Genomic DNA, 25,389 nt, shown 5'->3' with positions numbered 1-25,389 from the left:
ATGTACAAATGTGTTATTTATGTAGAAAGAGTTAGTTAAAACAGATCAACAGCAAAACATGCATTTTTGTACATAAGTGATTAACAAGGGAGGGTAATGTGTTTCTTTTTTCAAAAATAGTCACTAGCCTGGGCATGGGGGCTCACACCTATAATCCTAGCACTTTGGGCAGAAGTGCTTGTCAGCTTGGGCAACATAGTGAGACACCATCTCTACAAAATTTTTTTTTTTAAAAGCCAGGCATGGTGGCACACACCTGTAGTCCCAGCTACTCAGGAGGCTGAAGCAGGAGGATTACGTGAGCTGGAGGACCAGGCTGCAGTGATCAGTCATGCCACTGAATTCCAGCCTGGGTGACAGAGACTTCATCTCCAAAAACAAAAAATAGTCATTAAAAAGAAAGGCCCTGCTGCAAAAGAAGAAAGGCAGTGGATTTGTCATAGAGTCTAACTTTTATGAGGAGTTTACTTACTGCTGCTTTTAAAGGGTATCTTACAGGCGGTAAATTAGCAGATGGAATAATGACTTGTACTTCCCTCTTATAAATAATTAAAGCAGCTTATTTTTGTTCAGTGCTTCGACACCTGCATTTACCGTCTGATTAGACAACTTTTCTAGAATCTGCTATCTGCAAACCCTCTTCTGATATGCAGATCTACAACCTGTGAATATACACTCCTGATTATATCATGACCACTCCCAGTGGGCTCTGCTGGTGGCTTGTTTTGTATAAATATAGATCCAGTGCTTTTTCCTCTTTATTCTTTTTACTGAGCGCTCTTATACATAGATGGTTGTGCAGAGATACACACTGTCAATACAAAGATTTTCAGAATTTATTGGACAAAATGACACAAAACTAAAAATATCATTTACACATGAAATTCAAAGAAGGCATTATTTTTCCTTACAAAATTGTGGAAAAATTAATTCAGATAGTAACATAGAACTAGTTCTAAAACTAAAACGCTAGTGTGAATGTATATAGGAGATATGGTTTGACTGTGTCTCATCTTGATTTTTAGCTCCCACAATTCCCACATGTTGTGGCAGGGACACAGTGGGAGGTAACTGACTCATGGAGGTGAGTCTTTCTGATGCTGTTCCCATGAGAGTGAATGTCTCATGAGATCGGACGGTTTTATAAAGGGGAATTCCCCTGCACACATGCTCTCTCTTGCCTGCGACCATGTAAGATGTGACTTTGCTCCTCATTCACCTTCTGCCATGATTGGGAGGCCTCCCCAGCCATGTGGAACTGTGAGTCAATTAAACCTCTTTACTTTGTAAATTACCAGTCTTGGGTATGTCTTTATTAGCAGTGTGAGAACAGAGTAATACAATAGGCAAAACGAAGGCGTTTATTTTAAACCTGCTTTAAATTATTTCGTGGTTAAAGTATTTAAAACCTTTTCTATTTTTAGGAAAACAATGAGAAAGCTAAGCACAGGTCTAACTTGTTATTCAACTAAAAATTATTTTAAAAATATTTGAGTATAGACTTCTGGCACCAGCCAAGACAAAGCATGCTCACCAAGGCCTATTTTCCTTCTGATTGAAATTAAAACTCTGGACATAAAAAGCAACTACCAAGAACTCTTAAAAGTAAACAATAACAGATGGATTGAAAGCAAAATCAAAATACCAATAGTGACCTGTAACAGGGGTGGGTTTAATGGCTATTTTTTTTTTCTAACCCAGGTGTGCAAAATTTCTACTCTTTTTAGCTAGAGAACCAAGAATGAAGCCTCTGTAAAATGGAGCATATGTAGAATGCTGGGAGCAAGCCCCCCAAAATCTGGCCATAAACAAAATCTCTGCAGCACTGTAACATGTTCATAATGGCCCTAACACCCACGCTGGAAGGTTGTGAGTTTACGGGAATGAAGGCAAGGAACACCTGGCCCGCCCGGGGTGGAAAACCGCTTAAAGGCATTCTTAAGCCACACACAATAGCATGAGCGATCTGTGCCTTAAAGACGTGCTCCTGCTGCAGTTAACTAGCCCAACCTATTCCTTTAATTCGGCCCATCCCTTTGTTTCCGTAAGGGATACTTTTAGTTAATTTAATATCTATATAAACAATGCTAATGACTGGCTTGCTGTTAATAAATACGTGGGTAAATCTCTGTTCGGGGCTGAGCTCTGAAGGCTGTGAGAGCCCTGATTTCCCACTTCACACCTCTATATTTCTGTGTGTATGTCTTTAATTCCTCTAGCACCACTAGGTTAGGGTCTCGGCAAAGCGAAATAATTCTTTTGTTTTTCTCTTTCTTCCCCACCCAGCCTTGCCTGGAAGCCAGCTCTGGTTCTGAAGCTGTTGTCATGATACTAGTTGTGTAGTGGCAGCAATGCACAGGCACTGAGAACTTCAAGAGAGACAATCTTTCTCATCATTTCTCTTTAAAGAAAAAAAAAGGGGGTACAGACACTTATGAGAAAAGAAAAACACATGAAGACAAATATAAAAATACAATACTAAGATATCAAATCTAGCAATATTTAAAAACAATACTTTACAAACAAGTGATTTATACCATGAATGCAAGCCTGGTTCAACATTCAAAGCTCAACAGATATAAATTGCAACATTAGGTAGATGAAGAATAAATGTATCATATCAGCAGATGCAGCAAAAGCATTTGACAAAATTCAATAGCTATTCTTTATAAAAACTCTCAGCAAAATGAGAAAAGGGAACTTAACCTGATAGAGGCCATCTACAAAACAAACAAACAAACAAAAAACCAAAACTACCACTAAATTACACTTAATGGTGACTCTCCGACTGATTTAAAAACTGGGTCCAAGGCAAGAAGTCAGCTCTTTTACCACTTATATTCAACTTTATACTGACAGTGCTAGCCAGATCAGTAATGTAGGGAAAAAAATCAGTAACATCCACATCAGAAAGGAAGAATTAAACCTGTTTCTATTTTCAGACAACTTAACAGTCTATGTAAAACTATTCAAAATAACCTATTAAAATGCTCAATATGTGAGTTTAGTAACGTGGTTATACACAAACTCAATAAATAAAATCAATCATATTTCTATCTATTACCAAACATTTGGAAATAGAAACATACAAAAAATTATTTAGAATGACATAAAAATAAAGTGTTTATGTATAATTTTATAAAAATATGTGCACAATTGGTATTTTTTTCCTGAATATAAGCAATTTATTCTGATTATTGATAACATTCACATTCAAACCTATAAATCTGAGAAATCACTATTCCATATGCACAGGAGGCCACAGTCAGTAGTCTAATAGTGCTGCTTACCAGAGTAGAGCAAACTTCTTTCAGAATCAGGGAACAATTCTAGATCACCCATGGTGAGAAATAAGTGCTCTTCTGTTAGGCCAGCGACACATCCGATGGGTCTTGACATCCCACGTATGGGGTGGTGTATGAAACTCTCATGTCTACTTCCCTCCCCAGTTTTAAGAGTCACCGCGTCACATAAAAGCTGCAGCATCAGCCAGGCACGGTGGCTCACACCTGCAATCCCAACACCCTGGGAGGCCAAAGCAGGTGGATCATGAGGTCAGGAGTTCAAGACCAGCTTGGCCAACACGGTGAAACCCAGTCTCTACTAAATATACAAAAATTAGGTGGATGTGGTGGCACGTGCCTGTAATCCCAACTACTTGGGAGGCTGAGGCAGAGAATTGCTTGAACCCGGGAGGTGGAGGTTGCAGCGAGCCAAGATCATGCCACTGCACTCCAGCCTGGGCAACAGAGTGAGACTCCACCTCAAAAAAAAAAAAAAAAAAAAGCCCGGGTGCAGTTGCTCACGCCTGTAATCCCAGCACTTTGGGAGGCCGAGGCAGGTGGATCATGAGGTCAGGAGATTGAGACCACCCTGGCTAACATGGTGAAACCCCGTCTCTACTAAAAAATACAAAAAATTAGCTGTGCATGGTGGCGGGTGCCCGTAGTTCCAGCCACTCGAGAGGCTAAGGCAGGAGAATGGCATGAACCCGGGAGGTGGAGCTTGCAGTGAGCCAAGATTGCACCACTGCACTCCAGCCTGGGCGACAGAGCGAGACTCCATCTCTCAAAAAAAAAAAAAAAAAAAAAAATGCTGCAGCATCCCACAAAAGGCCCTGCTGATCTTCCGGAATGTTATGTGGCCCAACTACCAGCACCCTGTTAGTGTGCTTTTCAATAGGTCTTAGCCTCACCCACTTTATTCAAGCCTACAGTGGTGGATGCCTTTGTCAAACTTGAGCCTAACAGTCCCACTGGCCAGGGTCCTGCTCGTCGCTGTCCTCCTGAGTCAGCAGACACCCTCTTGATCCTCTGGAGTGCGGCCCTGATTCTCCTCTCAAGATCACTGTTGCATCTGTTGCTGGTTGGTTTGCTGCTGGGTTTTGGGCCAATATCAGGGTGAACTTTCTTCAGTTTGACCCCTTGCCTTATGGCAGCCAGAATGTGCTCATTGACTGAGGCACGGGGAGGACACACCACCAGCACTTCCACCTTCTGGAGAGGAGCTCTGCCGTGCCTCAAGGAGGCCAACGCTTCATCCATAGATCCTGGACATGGAAAACTTACCAAGGAGTCACGTGGTCTCTCAGCAGGTGATTCGCACACTAGAGGAAGTGGCTGGTCATCTTTCACTGGAGTCCAGAAGCCTAAGTTCTGATGAGTTGCAGCTTGAGAGGATGAGGACAGAGCAGGCAGAGGAGGGGTTGGGGTGGTGGTGGTGGTGGAGGAGGAGGTGGTGGCAGTGACAGTTCCTCACTGGATTTGGAATGTGTTTGATCACCAACTGGAACAAAAAGCTGGACAGGGATATTTCCATGACAGTCGACACTTGGGGCTTATCACTTTACCAGCTTCCGATAGGGGAACACCTCTAGTTTTCCTAGAGGACGGGTGAATCACTGACACCACCTGGGAAGCTGGCAAGCACGTCTGCTGGGAAAGGTCACCTGGCAGGTTTGGAGCCACAGATTCTGAGCCAGAGGTGTTTCAGACAGATTGAGCTAGGCATTTCTGAAAATGAAAAACCATGGTGAGGAATCTGCCACAAGTGCAAACCCTCAAAATGCTGCAACTTTCTAGAAATCTATAAACACATGCGTTTCTATGCACGGATGGTCTAATCCACAAAGTGGCTCCTTCCTGTTTGCACAGCCATCCTCGCTACCGAGTCCATTTCTCATGGGCTAAACGATAAGCATTTATATCCTCTGATCAAGTATTACCTTCTCTGTAGTAAAATGAAGACACGAAAGCATATGTATAGAGGAAAATAGTCATCAATTTTAGTATGGAAAATCAGAAGTGCTAAAATATGAATAATAGGATATTAGTTGAAAAAATGACAAATCTATTCAAAATATTAAGTAGTCATAAAAAGTCATAAATAGTACAACCCCTGAAACACCTGAAAAAATCAGATGATACAGTCAGTGTTCAATGAAAACCAGATATAAAATAGTATGTATTACAATTAAAAATGAGAAAAGTTCTATGAAAAATGCCAGCACAGTGGACATCTGAGTGGCAGCTATTACAGAGCCTGTGGATATTTATTTTCTCTAACTTTTAGGCTTAGAGTTAATTTCATAATTTAAAAAATGTAAATTGAAAAAGTTCTGGTCTTTCAGGTATTCATTTGATAAAGAAAAACCTAGCCCTACAAAGAGCTAATCTTGAGAGGAGGTCCCTAAAGAAGGCGCTGATTAGCCAATAAAACATAAAATGTAATACTATGAACTCATTAAGATGAACTAGCTCTATACATATTAACATGAATATATCTCAAAAACCTAAGTTAAAGACACTGGCAAAGGATGCATTCAATATGATCCTATTAATGCAAACCTAAACACACACACACACACACACACACACACACACACACACACACACACACCATGCAATCCATGATTAACTCAAGGACTATTTCCATTTCCCTCACATTCTGCTCCTTTCAGGACAAATAGCAATGTCATGGCAACAAGCCCCCAAACTTCCCCGATGCAGACACAGCCATGCAGCTGCCGTCCTGCAGCCTTCTGTCAGAGAGCATGCCAGCAGAATTAGAATCCCAGAAACTGGGCCAGAGGGCTAAACTGCAGTGGTCATCCAGCTGATCTCCATCCAACTGATCAGGTCATCCCTGATGTTGGGGTTCCCTGAACCACTCAAGGATGCCCTCTGTGGCATCCCGGCTGCAGCATGTCACTGTGACTCTGAACTATTAAGTTTGCCTTTGTTTTTTTTGCAGAGACGGGGTCTCGCTTTGTTGCCCAGGCTGGTCTCAAACTCCTGGGTTCAAGCAATCTGCCTGCCTCAGCTTCCCAAAGTGCTGGGATTACAGACGTGAGCCACGGTGCCTGGCCAAGTTCTGCCTTATATTACACAGGCAGTCTGTCCACCCACGATAAATTAAATCCTTTACCTCGTGCAGCCCTTCAGATATTCAAAGAACTTCCTTGATCTCAACAGATATCATGTATCACAAGATTTTATTTCTAGTTTTCTCCCTCTCCTACTTCCTCCCTTCTAAATGTGCTCAAACTGGCTATGTCCCCTTCAAGGGTGGCATTTCTTGGTAAACACAGAACTCCCTTATTCTACACAGGATGCTGCTGTCCATACATCCCAAAAGCCCATGAGCTTTCATCACACAGATGGCTCATTAAGCTGAAGGAAATTGAATTCTCAAATTCTTTTACCCAAAACTTAAGCCACACAGACTTTCCTATCACCCCATGCAAGTGCATAGCTCCACATGGGCTTTTCTGCACTAGAAAACCAGTAATTTATCCAAATTTTGGGTGAACTTGTTAGCATTTAACTAATTGTTCCAGTTTCACTGGGAGGTTAGGAGGCCTGATTCTGTCATCTTAAATCTGCCTACCCCTCCCATTTTCGTATCACCCACACATGAAAAAGTAATCTTCTGTACTGCCAAACAATTCCTTGATCTGAGTGACAGCTGAGGAGACGGGCTGGCTGCCCTTGGATCCCTTCCTCCACACTGACTCCATTCTGTTCATCGAAACTCTCTTTGTGACGGCAACCCGCCAGTTCCTCTCCACCTCACTGGCTCTGCGTTCATCTGGTATTCATGCAGCTCCTTCAATTCATGCTTCCCGCTGCAGTTCACACCCAGACCATCAGAATTTCTGTGGGTGGGGCTGGGCCTTAGTACTTAGAAGAAGCTCTCCAGGGAATCTGGATGTGTTGCCTACGCTGAGAAGCCATGTCTGGCTCTGGAGTAAGACCTGGCTTCAATGCCTGTTTAACCTTGAACTAAGTTGTGCAACCAACCATTCTGAACCTTGGTTACTCATTTGTAAAGTGGTGATGAAACTATCTCACAAGGCTGTTTCAAGAACTAAGAGTGAATGTGAAGTGCATAGCATGGTGCCTGGTATATGGAAGGCATCTGATACCTATTCCAGAATCTTTTCTGGGATAAAGTGGGTTGTTTCCTTTTTTGGGGCTACAATAAACTTGGGTCTTTGTGAAGAGGCTGGGGAATGAAAGCAGGTCTATGTTTTATAGTCGGTAAATTCAATGATATTCTTTAATAAGCCCCTATTTACTTTTTTTTTTTTTTTTGAGGCAGAAGAGTCTCACTCTGTTGTTCAGGCTGGAGGGCAGTGGCGCAAGCTTAGCTCACTGCAACCTCTGCCTCCCAGGCTCAAGTGATTCTTGTGCCTTAGCCTCCCAAGTAGCTGGGACTACAGGCATGCACCACCATGCCCGGCTAATTTTTGTATTTTTAGGAGAGCTCGGGTTTCACCATGTTGCCCAGTCTGGTCTCAAATTCATGGTCTCAAGCAATCCGCCTGCCTCAGCCTCTCAAAGTGCTGGAATTATAGGCGTGAGCCACCGTGCCGGACTCCCTATTTACATTATTTTAAAAAACCTATTTACCTTTAGATAAATGTTTGAGGTGATAGATATGCTAATTATCCTGATTTGATCATTCCACATTATATACCTGTATCAAAATATCACACTATACCTCATAAATATGTACAATTATGTGTCAATTAAAAATAAAAGCAAAAAATTATTTTTTGAATCTTCATAGCAGCTTTTTTTAATTAAACGAATTTATCTCTAATAATAAAGTCAAATAGAACAAAAATTACAGACTCAGGATCATTTGTGGAGGAAATACAAATGTAGGCCTGGAACAGAGGACATAAAAAAATAACATTACCCTCTTAAGTATATACTTTAAAAAAAAAAAAAAAAGAAAGTTGTAGATATTAAAAAAAAAACCACATTTTACTTTTAACTGGGCACTTTCACTACACTTATATCACAATGCTGCCTGGATAACATTTTAAAGAACTGTTTATTACAAATGAGAGGAAATGCCAGCTAAAGTCAAGGGAGTTGAACAGTTTTCAGTTTTCCCTGCCAATCTAAACCACCAGTGCCAGTTAGGACTACTCAGTGAGGAGTGCAGAGCAGGAACCCAAGTGTGTTGTGATGTCAAAAACAGCAGTTATTTTATGTCATGGGTTTTGAATCACTGATATTCTATTTTTGTTGTTGCTTTTTATTGATATACCAGAAATAATGTTATTTTTAAATGTTTCTTGTTCTGAATGACCTGTTCTTAATACTTTATCCTTTCCTCTTTAGAGCAGTCTTCATTTATTTCCCCAGAAGTGTAGATGAGGTGATGGTTTATAGAACTTACCTCTTTAAATGCTCTCAATCGTTGGAGTGTTTGACGTTCTTGGTTGATCCATTCTTTTTTCTTTTGCTCCTTTTTATCTTGTCTCTTTTCTGTATTTAAACAAATGTATATTTGTAAATTGCTCAACATTACAAAAAATGTCTTGGCATACAATAAAAATGTCTTGACAAAGAAAGAGGCTGTACCCCAACATTACCACCCCAAGGCTGCGCCCAGACTGCAGACCTGGAGGCAAGATGGCTGACAGCTGCAGGTCCAGGGCAATGCAACTCCAGTTTCCACAAGTCTAGGCCTGCATGTCATGCTACACAAACAAAACATTTTCCTTCAGAGGACACTCACCATCTGAATACTGTGATGCTGACGAGAATATCTTATGCTTTCTTCAGCCTGTTGCAATCTGAGCCGATGATTTTCTTTGCACTGATCCTGGTGGAATAATACAAATCACCTACATGGTTTTTAATATTACCCTGGTATAGCATAAAAGGTTAAAAGAAGAAAGCACTGCATTTGGGCATAGGGTAAGGCATTCATTAATATTAGTTCTGGCGCGGCCCAATGGTACTGTCTCCTTCAGAGTCTATGATGAGAGTTGCCTGGCTGCTTATGGAAATAATTTGTTCCCAGCAGAGTGCTTTAAGAGATGAAAACAATCCTCCAACCATGAGAGGACATACAGGCAGCCCCCATTCTTAAATGGGATGTGTCCCAACAATGTTTTAATGTGATTGTTTTAAACACATTTCCCCATAACATTATAAATACTAATTACATTTCCAAGCATACCTACAAACACAGAGCAATCTAAAAAAACCTGAAAAATTGTTACCACTGTTTCACCTGTGCTTAACCACTCACTATACCAATATATAATATGCTATATGTACATAAAATCCTTAATCTATGTAAAAAATAATACAGTAATACTCACAGATAATACTAACATTTATTGAGTAGGTTTTAGCTTCAATGACAAGTACTTTTCATGCCTTATGATACTTTATCTTCACATGAAATTTGTATTATTACCACTATTTTTTTTTTTTTCTTTTGAGACTGAGTTTTGCTCTTGTTGCCCAGGCTGGAGGAGTGCAATGGCGTGATCTTGGCTCACTGCAACCTCCGCCTCCTGGGTTCAAGCGATTCTCTTGCCTCAGCCTCCTGAATAGCTGGGATTATGGGTGCCGTGCCCGGTCTGTCATCGTCTTTTAACAGAGGAGAAAACTGTGAGCCGAAAAGAGATTTAAGTAGTTTGCCTAATGTCACATGGCTACCTAAGTGGCCAGGCTGTGATCTGAACCCAAGTTAAGAGCTCACCTCAACTACCATTCTATGAACCGAGTGCCTTCCAAATTCCAACATTTCCAGAATCAGTGGAAAGAGCTCCTCTAAATGGGGTAAGGGGAGTGATTATATCTTGAGAGTGAAGGTTAATGCTCCAAGTCTGGATAAGAGAAGGCACAGGAGCATTTTATATACATATACATATACATATAACACTGCCAAGGAGGTGGAGGTATCTGTTCATCCACAGCACCATGGGAGTGCCAAAGGAGACTCCTCTTGGGGCTCATGGGTTTTCTGAAATGTGGAGCAAAGGGCAAACGCCTGTAGATCTTCAAATCCTCTGAATAACCGTTCCTAAATTCAGAAGTACAATTCTTAAACACGAACATGCAAAGAATATATTCTTCTAACAAAATTTTTTATTTTTATTTTTTATTAGAGACAGGGTCTTGTTCTATCACCCCAGCTAGAGTGCAGTGGTACAATCACAGCTCACTGAAGCCTCAACCTCCTGGCCTCAAGCGATCCTCCTGCCTCAGCCTCTTGAGTAGCTGGGACTATAGGTGCGCATCACAGAGATGAGGTCTCACTGTGTTGTCCCTGGTCTCGAACTTCTGGCCTTAAGTGATTCTCCCACCGCAACCTCCCAAAGTGCTGGGATTACAGGCATAAGCCACAGCACCTAGACAAGTTTTTTTTTAAGTATTCGTATTTACATAGAAGAGTAATCAACATTTTTGTAAGCTACAAAAGTCACAATTTTCACGTTTTCTTAATTCTAACAAGAAAAGTATAGTAGGCTGGGCACAGTGGCTCATGCCTGTAATCCCAGCACTCTGGGAGGCTGAGGCAGGTGGATTGCTTGAGGTCAGGAATTCAAGACAAGTCTGACCAACATGGTGAAACCCCATCTCTACTAAAAATACAAAAATTAGCCAGGCGTGGTGGCAGGCGCCTGTAATCCCAGCTACGCAGGAGGCTAAGGCAGCAGACTCGCTTGAACCTGGGGAGGCAGAGGTTGCAGTGAGCCAAGATTGCGCCACTGCACTCCAGCCTGGGAGACAGGGCAAGACTCCGTCTCAAAACAAAAAAAAGGGAGAAAAGTATAGTAAATATGAGTAAATACATATAAAAGTCTGTATAAAAATGATATATAGAAGCTTCCTTTTCTGTCGGAAACAAATTTCTTAGTGTTATCTTTTTATGTATTCATGGATTTTTAAAAATTAAGAAAAAAATCACCAAATACAAGATCTGAGGTGAGCTGAATATTATCTGTAATTGTTTTGTGTACTCAATAATTTACAGTAAAATATATTTAGAATTGTTATAGTTGGTTATTAGAAATAGAGTTTCTACCTATTGTAGTTTTTAAAGTACCCACGGTCCAGGGGCGGTGGCTCATACCTGCAATCCCAGGACTTTGCGAGGCCAAGTGGGCAGATCACTTGAGGTCAGGAGTTCAAGACCAGCCTAGCCAACATGGCGAAACCCCGTCTCTACAAAATATACAAAAATTAGCTGGGCGTGGTGGCACGTGCCTGTAAACCCAGCTACTTGGCAGGCTAACGCATGAGAATCACTTGAACCTAGGAGGCGGAAGTTGTAGTGAGCCAAGATCGTGCCTCCGCACTCCAGCCTGGGTGACAGAGCAAGACTCTGTCTCAAAAAAATAAAAATAAAGTGCCTGTGTATGCAGTGGGCATTCAACAAATAGTTGTTGAATGAATAAATTAAAACCTTGAGATCTGCTAAATGCTTAAAACCCAAAAGAAAAAAATAATATTTTTAAGAAAAATATTTAAAATCATTTTAACTATAGCCATGGATAAGTGCATAAGCACACAAAAAATTAATCACTGTGTGGGTAAAAACCTTATTTCAATACCTCTTTATCCTTCATACAAGAATAAATCTCTGGAAGAGAAAAGAAAAGAAAGCCGCTCTGAGCGTACCTACCTTTCTACTCTGGAGAGAAGCTCTTTTGACACAGATCCTGCCTGGTTTAATAGACTCCAGCTGCTGGCACTGCCTTCTGAGTTCTTTCACTTCCGAATTCTTATCGTCCTACAGCCCCACCACAGTCAATGACTAAGTTCCTCTGGACTTTCACATGGATCATAATAGACAACTTCATCCTGTTTTTCCAAAAATGTATTAATGATTGTTTAAAACATATTTTATTATTTGTAAAACTGCACTGAATTTTTTTAAATGTAAGGAAAATAAAGATCACTTGTAATCCCACCACTGAGAATCGCTATTAACATATAAAAAATGTATGTGTATAAATGTAATATACATATACACATGTATATATACATGACTATACACATGTATGTAAGTAGCATGTGTGCATATACCTGTAAGTAGTATATGCATGTATACATACCTGTATAGACATACGTATATACACACACACACACACACACACATACACATACTACTTACATAGCTACACATATCAATGGAGTTCTAAAAGAACATTTTCCATGGGATGGAAATAAATTTTTAGGCCAGGTGCGGTGGCTCACACCTGTAATCCCAGCACTTTGGGAGGCCAAGGCAGGTGGCACACCTGAGGTCAGAAGTTCAAGACCAGCCTGGCCAACATGGCAAAACCCCGTCTCTACTAAAAATACAAAAACCAGTTGGGCACAGTGGCATGTGCCTATAATCCCAGCTACTCAGGAGGCTGAGGCAGGAGAACAGCATGAACCTGGGAGGCAGAAGTTGCAGTGAGCCGAGATCGTGCCACTGCACTCCAGCCTGGGCAACAGAGCAAGACTCCATCTCCAAAAATAAAAAAAAATTAAAAAAGATAAATTTTAATGGCAGCATAGTATTCTCTAATTTAAGCAATCCATGTTGTTAGGCTGTTCCAATGTTCCATTCTTCATTTCACTGTGATGAACATCTCTGTATAAATCTTTGTGTACACTTTTTATCACTTCCTTAGCAGATAAGTATTTAAGGATCTTGATACCCATTGCCACAATGCCCTCCAGAAAGGCAACTTATATTCTATCAACAATATATTATTAAGATGCCTTAGTGATATTTAATCTTGATTTCATATTGATTTTTTAAAAGTCATGCTTACTGTAACAAATTCAAACCCTCCCGAAGTACATTAAATAAACAGTGAAATTCTATTGCTTCTTCCCCAAACCTTCTGAGTCATTCTCAGAGGAAAAACATTATGAACAATTTGGCATGCATCCTTCCAGATTAACTTCTTTTTTTAATGTAATTTTTTTCCTAAATATGTAAAATGCTTATAACCTGAAACTACTGAAAAAAATTCTGAATACTCAGGATTAAACTAAAAGTTCAGGATCTATGTGAAGAAATTTATTAAACTCGGAGGAACTTTAGGAAAAAAGATTTAAATAAATGGAGAGAGACATACCATGTTCTTGGGTAGGAAGATTCAAAATTGCAAAGACCACTATTCTCCCCAAAGTAATCTCTAATTTGAAGCAAAATCACAGTCAAAATTCCAACGAGTTTTTGTTTTGAACTTGATTCTGAATTTCATCTGGAAGAATAAAGGAGTGAAAATAGTCAGAAAACTTGTGAAGTAATGGGAGGGTACTTGCCTTACCAGACCCTAAAATGTGCCTCCAAGACAGTCATGAGAACAGTATGGAGCCAGCAGCAGAAGCCACTCACGAACCAATGGAGGAGAACAACTTAGAAACAGACCAAAGTCAATCTAATGTTTAACTGGAGAAATGTTAAACATTTAGGGAAAATGTTTTTAAAATCAGTGATTGGGACTGCTTAACAATTTGAGTGAAAGTTTCAGTTCCTACCACAATCAAAATAAATTCCACCTGGACTAAAGAATTAAATGTTTTAAAAAGTAACATCATAAACATACTGAAAGAAAACATAAGTATATATTGACATAATTTTGGGATAGGAGACTATTGCCAGACATAATACTAAAAGCAAAAGCCATAGGGGAAAAAATCGATAAACACGACTTCATAAAAATTAAATATTTCTGAAAGGCAAGAAAACGCAAATGACAAGGAGAGATTATTTGCAATACATGACAGACAATAGAGGATATTATTCTTAATGTCGAAAGGAAATATTCTAAAGAAAAACGGACAAAGACTATGAATAGGCATTTCATAAAATAAGTACAAATGGCTTGTAAACATACAAAATTTTGTTCAATATTCACTCATAATTAAATAAATGAAAATTGGAAGATTGCCATTTTCTCTGTCAAGTAAGCAAAAATGCAAAAGAATGGTATGAGTCTGGGAAACATACACACTCATATTCTGCTGATGGGAGTGTCTTTTTTCTTTTTTTTTTTGAGACAGAGTCTGCCATCTCAGCTCACTGCAATCTCGACCTCCCAGGTTCAAGCGATTCTCCTGCCTCAGCCTCCCAGGTAGCTGGGATTACAGGCGCCCACCACCACGCCCTGCTAATTTTTGTATTTTTAGTAGAGACAGGGTTTCACCACGTTGGTCAAGCTGGTCTTGAACTCCTGACCTCAAGTGATCTGCCCGCCTAGGCCTCCCAAAGTGCTGGGATTATAGGCGTGAGCCACTGTGCCCAGCCAACCATTAAGCATCTCTAGATGATGGGATTGGGATAATAATCATTTTTCTTTCTTTGTTTTGCTATGTGCTAACAATGAATATATTATTTGAATAATAAACCACTGAAGGAAAACTTTAGGAAATTTTCAGATGTTACAGTTTACAAAAAGTAATTGACAATATGGTCTGTATTTCCTTAAATTTATAAACATTGTAATCTATATACTTAAATATAAACTTTACCTTTTATAAGTCTTTTAAGAAAGTCCAACTGTGTAGTAAGCAGTATTTCTTCGTTTTTTAATATCTCAAATTTAATTTCATATAGTTCTAACTGAATTTCATAAAATTGTATTTCTAATTCATCTACAACATTTATATTTTTTTCTTGTTCTGGAAGATCTTCCATCTTATTTTCATAGAAAAAAGAAAAATAAGTTAAAATAAATAGTATATTAAAAACAAACTTTAGAAGCATTCTAGCTATTTTCTATTCCTTGTTCAGTACTAAATATAAAAGAGCAAATAGGAAAGAAACATTTTTTCATTTCATCTAGTGATGCTAATACTTTATCTCACCCTTGAAACACAGAAAAACATTTAGGTTTTGAGAAACATAAATGGCAATGAGGTATTATTATGTATTGCCTATTGGTGTCCCCCCAAAATCATATGTTGACACTCTAACTCCCAATGTGATGTTATTTGGAGGTGAGTCCTTTGGAAGTAATTAGGTTCAGATTATGTCAAAAGGATAGCACCCCCATCGTGGGATTAGTGCCCTTATTAGAAGAGAAAGACAGGGATCACTTTCTTTCTCTCTAAACATACACACAGAAAAAAGGCTATATGAGCACCCAGTTAAGAAGGCAGCTGTCTACCAGACAGGAAGAGGATCCTCACCAGGCAGTGAATCTGCAGGAACCTTGATGTTGGACTTCCCAGCCTCCAGAACTGTGAGAAATACATGTCCGTTGTTTAAGTCACCCAATCTGTGATATTTAATCTTGTTATAGCAGCCTTAGCCAACTAAGACAGGTGTTTACAGTGTTTTCTGCTTTAAAGTCATAAGATTATAGGAAAAAAGTGTCTATGATCCTTCAGTGAAGTATCTCTTTGATTATTTTAAAGCTGTACTGAAAACATTGCTGGATTGATTTTCAAGTACAGTACCCACTTCAATACTGGGTTCAGTGTTACTATAAAGTGAATCCTACAATATGGTATTTTGAAACATCTTAACCAAAGGAAAACTTTATGTCTAACCTTCCATAGAAGACGGTGTTGGAATAAGTGAAGAAAAGAAGCTCCTTAATGATGCCTGGAAAGAAAAGTGCTATCTAAAAATAAAAGTGTGCTTTACCACATGGTCTCACTTATAAGTGGGAGCTAAGTAGTGTGTATACACAGACAGTGTGGAATAATAGACACTGGAGACTCAGAAGAGTAAGTGGGTGGGAGGGGGGATGAGAAATATTTAATGGGTACAATTACATTATATAGGTGATGATTACGCTAAAAGTGAAAACTTCACCACTACACAATATATCCATGGAACAAAACTGCACTTGTATCCTTTATTTATACAAAATTTTTAAAACATAAAAGTGGGGCTGGGCGTGGTGGCTCACGCCTGTAATCCCAGCACTTTGGGAGGCCAACATGGGCGGATCATGAGGTCAGGAGATCGAGACCATCCTGGCTAACACGGTGAAACCCCATCTCTGCTAAAAATACAAAAAATTAGCCGGGCATGGTGGCGGGTGCCTGTAGTCCCAGCTATTCGGGAGGCTGAGGCAGGAGAATGGCGTGAACCCGGGAGGCGGAGCTTGCAATGAGCCGAGATTGCACCACTGCAGTCCTGCCTAGGCGAAACAGCGAGACTCCGTCTCAAAAAATAAAAAAAAAATAAAAAAAAATAAAAGTGTATTTTTAAAACAAAGTTATATTTATCTTCGTCTTACCTTTCCCTGAATTTCAGCTCTTTTGTGATTTAAACAACTCTTTCGCTCTCATGAGTTGCAGAGTCTCCTGAGCTAGCATTAGCTTAAGTTTTTCCAACCTGGGAATTGCTGTGGCCCAGGCAGCCTGGCCAAATCTCTTCACATCCTGTTCCATTTCTTTCTGCATTACTGTTGGATTATAAAGATAAAATATAATTACACCTCATTAAAAAGGGAAACATTGATCATGAGCTAATCCTTTTTTTATTGCCTCCATACTACCTACAGAACATCTTTTTTAAAAGAAATTTTGTTTTATTAACTTTTTTATTATTATAAAAATAATACGTGGTCATTAATATAAAATTTTAGGTACTCAATTTTTAAAAGGACAATAAGAAGTCATGATCTCACCTAGTTGAGGCAACTGCTTCTTATATTTTGGCACACTTGCTTCCATATCGTTTCTATGTCTAGCTAGACAGACAGGCTCATATGGATAGTTTGACCAAAAAACCAGGATCATCATTCTGCTTTATATCTTGTTGATTCTGCACAATATATCAGAAACTCTTGCCACTCATAAAAAAACATCAAGAATCATGCTTAATAGCTATGTAGTTTTCTCTTTTATGAATGTACCATAACTTAACAAACTGACAGACATTAAGTTGTGTCCTACTTGGTGTTTTTATAAAAAATTATTTAAGACTGAAAAAGAGTCCTTCACCCAGCCCACAAGCCCCTGCACAGTCTGATCCCTGCCTGTCTTGCCAGCATTTTCCCTCATACCACATTGTCCTGCACTCTCTGCGATCCAGCCCCGCAGGTTTTCTGTAAGCTCCTATTTGCCAACTTCCCTCAAGCCAGGGGACCTTTGCCAGTGCTATTCCTTCTGCCTGGAACACTCCTCACTTTTTCTATTCTCTCAACTTCCATTTACCCTTCAGATATTGGGGCAAGCGCCACTTCTCAGAGGCCTTCAGTGACCACCCTGATCAAGCCCAATTTCTCTCTCACAGACCCTCAGAGCCCCATGTCTCTCTTCTTTGTGCCATTTATTGTCACTGCCATTTTCCATGTGCTTCAGTGAATAGATAATTAAGATTTCTCTCTCTTCACCAGACTGTACAATGTCTCTTAATGCTTGACACTGAAATCTCGCCACTTAGAAAACACAGTGCCTAGTGCGTTAAGAGGGACTCAAATGGTATTTGAATAAAATGACAATCAATTACACGTATCTGCATATAGCATTTTTTAGATTATCACCTGCTAATGCTTTTACTGTCTCCTTAAAATAATTCACTGTGATATCTTGAATAGAGACGACAGCTGCTTCAGCCCATCTGGTCCATTCCTCAGCTTCTTTCTCCAGGGCAACTACCCTTCTAGGACCTAGGTCATCCCCATCCAAGGACTTCTACAGACAGAAGGAAAAATTATCTTAGTAAAAGCTAATAGTTATATAGAACCATTAGGAAATTGAAAGGAAATTGGTCACATGGATTAATTTAACTACACTACTACTCAATTAAATTTTCATTCATTCAGCAGTCCCTTACTGCATATGAATAAGGCTCTAAGCTGAGCACCACCTGGAAGACAAAAGGACACTCTGGGGCATAAAGGGGGGGGAAAAAACTTACTTTCACTTCATATGCCTAGAATAACTTTTTCTAGAGAGGAATGTTGTCAACTTATGCTTCTCTCTATTAATAATAATACACAATTGTTTAAATGAGTCATCTGTGTTGTCAAGCACTCAGCATAGGGCCTGGAACACAGCACTTAAGTGTTAGCTGTTGTTATCATTTCTTTCAGGGATATGTAATATAATCACCTGAAAGACAGTATCTGTATATTCATGCTTATAACATGTACTGGTATTGGACTGAATGTTTGGATCCCCCCAAAATGCATATGTTGAAGCCTAAATCCCCAGTGTGATGGTATTTGAAGATGGGGCCTTTGGGAGGTAATTAGGTCATGAGGGTGGAACCCTCAAGAATGGGATGAATGCCCTTATAAAAAGAAGAGGAGACACAGGATCTCTCTCTCTGCTCTTCACCATGTGAAGACACAGCAAGACAGTCATCTACAAATTAAAAAACTGGCCATCACAAGACACTGGATCTGCCAGCACCTTGATCTTAGACTAACCAGCCTCCAGAACTGTGAGAAAAAAAGTTTTGTTGTTTATAAGCCCCTAATCTATGGTACTTTATTATAACAGCCTGAACTAAGACATGTACTGCTATGTCATCCAATATGCAATTTTTCTTCTACAAAGCATAAGAAATACGTACAAGTTAGCCAACAAGGAATTACAAATCAAAACCATAATGAGATACCACTTCACACCCACTAGGATGGCTGTCACCAAAGAGACACACAATTACAACTGTTGGTGATAATGTGGACAAATTGGAACCCTCATTTACTGCTTTTGGGAGTATAAAATGGTGCACCCACTTTGGAAAACCATCTGGCAGTCTTTCAAAAGGTTAAACATTGAGTAATCATAGGACCCAGCAATCCTACTTCTCAGTACGTACACAAGAGCAATGAAAACATATGTCTACACAGAAACTTACACACAAACATTCAAAGCAGAATTATTCATGATAGCCAGAAAGTGGAAACAACCCAAATGTCCATCAACTGATGAATAAAATGCAATATATTCATACAATGAATATTACTGAGCAATAAAAAGAAATGAAATCCTGATATTTGCTACAACATGGATTAGCCTTGCAAACACTGTGCTGAGTGAAAGGACCACATATTGAATAATGCTGTTGCTATGTCCAGAGCAGGGAAATCCACAGAGACAGAAAGCAGACTGGTGGTTGCCCAGGGTTGGGAGTGACTAATGGGTACAGAGTTTCTTTTGGGGGTGAAAATGTCCTGAAATTACATAGTAATGATCATTGTGCAACTTTCAATATACTAAAAATCACTGAATTGTACATTTTTTATATATATTTTATATATATACATATATACGTATATGTATTTTATATATATACATATATACGTATATGTATTTTATATATACGTATATACGTATATGTATTTTCTATATACACATATATACGTATATATGTATTTTCTATATACACATATATACGTATATGTATTTTATATATACATATATACGTATATGTATTTTATATATACACATATATACGTATATGTATTTTATATATACACATATATACGTATATGTATTTTATATATACACATATATACGTATATGTATTTTATATATACACATATATACGTATATGTATTTTATATATACACATATATACGTATATGTATTTTATATATATATACGTATATACATAAAATCTGTGAATGGTATCTTAAAACAGCTGTTACTTAAAGAAAGGAAAAATACAGACCGGGTGCGGTGGCTCATGCCTGTAATCCCAGCACTTTGGGAGCCTGAGGCGGGCAGATCACCTGAGGTCAGGAGTTCGAGACCAGCCTGACCAACATGAAGAAACCCCGTCTCTACTAAAAAAATACAAAATTAGCCGGGCCGGGCATGGTGGCACATGCCTGTAATCCCAGCTACTCAGGAGGCTGAGGCAGGAGAATCACTTGAATCCAGGAGGCAGAGGTTGCAGTGAGCTGAGATCATGCCATTGCACTCCAGCCTGGGCAACAAGAGCGAAACTCCATGTCAAAAAAAAAAAAAAAAAAGAAGAAGAAAGCAAAATATATGCAAGAAGTAGACTCTCCAAATAATAGACTTTCAAAATAATGAACAGAACAACTTTATCCACAGGTTAGAGTGGCATGAGTTTCACCTAAATGTGACACTATTTTTATAGTACAATCATCTGGCAGGGGTCATGAGATTATATGTGGAAAGATGGCCCAGTGCAGGGGGCAGAAATCAAGAGACCTCTTAGGTGTCTTCTGATTCCCGTTGTTGAGACCCAAGGCAAGCTATTTAACAACTCTGGACTCTAGATTCATTTGTAACACTGGAATAAGAATGCCTTTTCTGAATGGTGTCACAAAGTTGTTTGATGGCTCAATGAAGCAAGAGCAATAACTGTATTTACTAAAATTTAAGTTACTGAATTACAATCTAGGGTCCTGCTATTTAAATTTTCATCCTATTTTAAGAAATCTGCATGAGTCCTTAGAGGAAAACAGCTGAAGCAAATAAACATCACATCAAAAACAATTCATCAGGCTGGGCGCAGTGGCTCACGCTTGTAATCCCAGCACTTTGGGAGGCTGAGACGGGTGGCTCACTTGAGGTCAGGAGTTCAAGACCAGTCTGGCCGACATGGTGAAACCCCGTCTCTACTAAAAATACAAAAATTAGCAGGGTGTGGTGGTGCACACCTGTAATCCCAGCTACTCAGGAGGCTGAGGCAGAAGAGTCACTTGAACCTGGAGGAGGTTGCAGTGAGCCAAGATTGTGCCACTGCACTCTAACCTGGCTGACAAAAAGAGACCCTATCTCAAAAAAAAAAAAAAAAAAAAAAAAAATTCATCGCCAGAAAAAACATTTAAGTCTTTAAAATTTGTAGGAATCTTAAGCTATCAAGCTGACCTATGTAAATGTCTTCATTTTCTATCAATTTTAAATATAAATTCAATATTTAAACATAAGGGTGAACTAGGCATAGTGGCTTACACCTGTAATGCTACGCTTTGGGAGGCCGAGGTGGGCAGACTGCTTGAGCTCAGGAGTTAGAGACCAGCTTGAGCAACATGGCAAAACCTCATCTCTATCAATAAATAAGTAAATAAACATAAGAGTAAACCCAAACAAAGTACAGAGATTGAACATTAAGTGTAAATACAGAAATAATATATGATAAATAGTAAATTTGATAAAATAAAAATTAAAAAAAATACCAAAATATCAAGCTTACATAAAGTTGCAACTTCTCGCATAGCCCTAAATGGCCGCAATAAGTACTGGAAGAACACGGTTGCCACGGTAACCAATTCCTGGTACGCTTCATCTTCCTCTTGGTAAACTTTCATTAATGCTACCATGGTGTTGGCTTTTCCGTGTCCTTGAATAACCTAGAGAGCAAATGTGAATAAAGCTCAAGTCAGGACAGTGTAATACATACCCAACAAACAAAACTAAACAAAGGAACCCTTCATGTTCTCAACTTTCAATACATCAATTTAAAATATTGATTAAATATGAAAATGTTACCATCCTCCATCAAAAATGTCCAATAAAACAAGAATTGTTACATAAATTATGATATATCCATGGCAGAATATTATTACTATAGTCATTCAGCACTGTGCTTCTGAAGATTGTTTAATAATATGGAGACTTTTGGCCAGGCACCGTGGCTCACGCCTGTAATTCCAGCACTTTGGGAGGCCGAGGCGGGTGGATTGCTTGAGGTCAGGACTTCGAGACCAGCCTGACCAACATGGAGAAACCCTGTCTGTACTAAAAATACAAAATTAGTTGGGCGTGGTGGCGCATGCCTGTAATCCCAGCTACTGGGGAGGCTGAGGCAGCAGAATCGCTTGAACCCGGGAGGCGGAGGTTGCGGTGAGCCGAGATAGTGCCATTGCACTCCAGCCTGGGCAACAAGAATGAAACTCCGTTTCAAAAAAAAAAAAAAGAGACTTTTATAATTAAATGGAGAGGCAGAGTACAAAATTTAATCTCAACTATGCACTAAGTATGCAGTGAAAAGGACTCAAAAGAACACTTGAGATTGTGGATATTTTTTCATTTGACTTTTCTGACTGTAAAGGTTTTGTGAGGCTGTATTCCTTTTTAAAAGCTCATCAGGGCCAGGCGTGGTGGCTCATGCCTATAACCCCAGCACTTTGGGAGGCCACAGCAGGCGGATCACGAGGTCAGGAGAACGAGACCATCCTGGCTAACACAGTGAAACCCTGTGTATACTAACAATACAAAAAAATAGCCGGGCGTGGTTGCAGGGGCCTGCAGTCCCAGCTACCGGGGAGGCTGAGGCAGGAGAATGGCGTGAACCCAGGGGACGGAGCTTGCAGTGAGCCGAGATGGCACCACTGCACTCCAGCCTGGGCGACAGTACAAGACTCTGTCTCAAAAAAAACACACACACACACACAAAAACCTCATAAAACATCACAGAGCTGTCTCCAAGTACTTTAGCATGTTGATTCTCTTAATGCCCCAGGTTAATATTCCCATGAAGTCCTTAGCAGTCAACTCATTTACAGAGCCTCAGCTGTGGTTCCAGTCTCTGCTGGTTATTGCTTGTGCTGCAAGGCAGAAAACAAACTGAACAGTGTATGTAATCTAGGTGGACTGATTTGGTTGGAAATTATTTCACTCCCACAAGAAGAGAAATAAAATCAAATAATATAGATGTTTTTCAACCAATACATTCTTAAATTCTTCTATTTCCATCCTTCTGCTTAAGGATAAAGTGATCTACTTTCAGCTGTATTTTTTATCCAGGTAATAATATTATGGTTTTTTTTAAGTGAAAGCCTCACTGAACAATATTAAAACACACACGCAAAAGTAAACTTAAGGCAAGTGATACATTTCAGCCTTATTTCTTAAACTATTCAGAAAAATTCCAGAGTTAAAATATTCAGCTTCATTTTATATATCCTAGCAATGCTAGCAATTGGTCTAATTCTAGAATCAATTGCTTTTCTATTCTAAATATAAAGTAAATATTAAAATTATATATTTGGACATGTTTTGAATTTTAGCTTCCCCCTCAACCCCTCATTTTTGAGTTCCAGATAAACATGTGAACTACACTAATGTGAACAGCTAGCTCAACAGAATGAACGACATTCATGCTACAGGACCCCAGAGTGAACTGAAATTTGGGAAAACTAACTTTTCTGATAGTAACTACAGTAAAATGCATCATATAAATGTTCAATTTTAAGGAGAAACCGCCTATCTCTGTGAGAAACCAAGTGTTTAAAAAACAAGTCTGATACAAAATGATACCATTTTTGAAACTCCCGTGTGGGTTCCTCATATCCTAAGGTGAAAATGAAGATCAAAAGCTGACTGGCCTGAAACTCCCCTGTGGTTTCCTCACATTCTAAAGTGAAATCAACACGTTAAGTGGGTGTGTACACATTTACACATAAAGCTCACAGTACAAAAATGACCCCACTAACAAGCTCCTTTAATAAAACTATTTTAATTTAGAAAGCTTATTGTATATTTAGCTTAGGCTGAATTCTTCTTTTCACCTCCTCTTCCTCAAAAGAATGCACAGAAAAATATCATTCAGGTTAATAAGAGCAGTGAGCCGAGACTCCAGCCTGGCTCTCCTTATAGTAAACTGTGGGTGTGGATTTAGAAGGCATATTTTCTCCTAAACCCTTCTATGAACATGTACTTCCCCGTCCCCTTAGGTTCAGTAAGTTTACCACTCAAATAATTCCTCTCTCAAACTACCTCTTTCCAGCTTAAAAGGGCACTAATGCGGTTATTCTAAACTCATGAATAAAGTTCACTTTCTACCGGCTTTCCATTTGACCAAGTCTATATTACTTAAAACAAAACACCCTATCTCCTAAAAGCCATTTCTTCCTTTAAACCATTTTATCCCACTTGCGACGTCCCCTCATACACAGACTTGGAATTGTTTACATGTAGTCCGTGTTATTCTTTCCTACATGGATGGGTTGTTTTGAGTTTTGCTTGCAGTATTTCTGGCATTTCCCGTTACAACATCCTGCTCTGCCTGCATCTTCAGGGCAAAGGTTGGGGGCCTAGCCCAGCTCCCAGCTGCAAGTACACTAGGCTCTAACTTCGCTTGTCCTCTCTGCAGGCCCTCCCGGAGCTCCCCCCACCCCCCGGTTTCCCGCAGCGGTCCCGCGCAGGTGAGGGCACCGGGGAACCCTTGGCCTTCTCCGCCCGCCGGCCCCTCCCGTCACCCGTCCGCTAGGGCTCTCGGCGCGGGGGGAGCCTCCCACAGGGTCCCAGGTAACCGAAGCCCGGACTCACGCCGGCCGCCCGGACTCGCTTACCTGACGCAGCCGCGCGTCCGCCTCGACCCATCACGCGCGCAAGCCCCGCTCCCGGAACTCGCGCGGGCTCTCGCAGTCGGCCGCGCGGCCCTTAGCCGGGAAGAGCGCGTCGCGCACGGTGGCGCCGCCGCAGCCGTGGACCGCCGCGCCCAGGTAGCGCTCCAGCTGCCCGCAAAGCTCCTGCAGCGCCTCCTCGCAGAGGCCCGCGGGCGCCGGCCAGAGCAGCGCCCACAGCCGGAGCCCCAGACCCCAGGCCCCGCCTCCCATGTCCAGCTCCGGCGGCAGCCGCAGGAAGCCGCGTTCCAGAGGCGGCCACGGCGTCGCTAGCTACCGGCGCGCGCCACGGAACCCCGCGGCCGAGAGCCGGCCGGCCCAGCTGGGCGGGGACACGGCGGCCTCGGGCTTGGGCTCCAGCCCCAGCCCGGCCCCCTCGTGCCGCTGCTGCTGCGCGGTGGCGGTCGTGACAAGTCACAGCGAACTTGCCCTCCGCGCCGTTCCAAGCCATCAGGAAGCGCAGCCGGTGCCTCTCGGGATCGGCGAAGAGGCCCTCCCGGACCGGCGCCGAGCCCTTCAGGCTGTCGGGCTGCTCGTCCTCTATGGTCGTAGGCGGCAGCGGCCCTAGGGCTCGGCGGGCGCGGGCCTGACCTCGTCGCATGGCCTGTCAGAGGACAGTCCCAGCTGAAGCATTTTTCGCTCCACAATTGGTATTTTAACAATATGAATGAAAAAAAAACTCAGCTGTTTTGATAGAAATAACAAACATGCCTAGGAATCATCTTCCTTGAAGGGAGAGGAGGGTCTTGTTGAACTTGAAAAAACTAAAGTTGATACGTAAGGACACCCTTCTCTTTACCCTTACCTAGTCTTCTCTTAACAACTTTAAT

General features: G+C 40.6%; 1 pseudogene; it reads right to left on the bottom strand.

Annotated features, from left to right (window-relative positions):
• Nucleotides 1-818: 818 nt before the first annotated feature.
• Nucleotides 819-25,160, bottom strand: LOC129026585 (WASP homolog-associated protein with actin, membranes and microtubules-like; annotated as a pseudogene).
• Between the last annotated feature and the right edge of the window lie 229 nt (nucleotides 25,161-25,389).

This window comes from Pongo pygmaeus, chromosome 16 (genome assembly GCF_028885625.2).
Source record: "Pongo pygmaeus isolate AG05252 chromosome 16, NHGRI_mPonPyg2-v2.0_pri, whole genome shotgun sequence".
NCBI classification, from domain to species: domain Eukaryota; kingdom Metazoa; phylum Chordata; class Mammalia; order Primates; family Hominidae; genus Pongo; species Pongo pygmaeus.
This window is presented reverse-complemented; position numbering and strand designations above follow the sequence as displayed.